Below are 934 nucleotides of genomic sequence, written 5' to 3' on the forward strand. Positions count from 1 at the left end.
TTAATCTCATATTGGAATTTTGGTTGGTTAGGGAAGAGAGTGAAGGAAAGTAATGAAATCTAGTTAAAGGTATTAGCACAAGAATGAGAAACCATGTTAGATCACACATTGTAGATTCTTCTATACTAATTTATGCACCTACTGCTCCCATTCTGCCAAGTTGAATCATTCGGCTATTTAGAACTTCACAATAGGGTTAAACACTTGCATTTTTGTTTCTGTTAGTTTTGTTTTGTTGTTTTCTCAATAATGTTTCTTAATGTTTTTCTCTATCTCATTGTTCCATCAAAAACCTCATTCTATCCCAGGGAAACAGTTCCCCTAAAAACCTTTCACATGGATGAAGATCATTTTATAAAAATAAAGGGAGGTCATGTGTTATTTTAATACTAGAGGCTTGGTGCACAGAATCATGTGCCGGTGGAGTCTCTTGGCCTGACCTGCACCCTCTCACAATCTGGGACCCCTCAGGGGATGTCGGACTTCTGGTTTTGACCCGGTCCCTGCAGGCCAGGCCTAGGGACTCCACCTGTGCACAAATCCATGCACTGGGCCTCTAGTGTGCATATAAGATCTTTGGTTAGTCTCTTCCCACCCTCCCCGCTCTCCCATTCTCTTTGAGGAGATTCATTCTGTTCCATGCTTCCATGCCTGTGCATTGAACATCTGCCCCCTGGTGGTCAGTGCACATCATAGCTACCAGTTGAATGGTCGAATGGTCACTTAGGCTTTTATATCTATAACTAGTGGTCTGGTGCATGAAATTCGTACATGGGGGGTGTCCCTCAGCCTGGTCTGCTCCCTCTCCAACCTGGGACCCCTCGGTGGATGTCCCTCTGGGATCAGGTCTAAACCAGCAGTCGGACATCCCTCTCACAATCCAGGACTGCTGGCTCCTAACTGCTCGCCTGCCTGCCTGTCTGATTGCCCCTAA

Source organism: Myotis brandtii, unplaced genomic scaffold, assembly GCF_000412655.1.
Source record: "Myotis brandtii unplaced genomic scaffold, ASM41265v1 scaffold340, whole genome shotgun sequence".
Classification (NCBI taxonomy): Eukaryota; Metazoa; Chordata; class Mammalia; order Chiroptera; family Vespertilionidae; genus Myotis; species Myotis brandtii.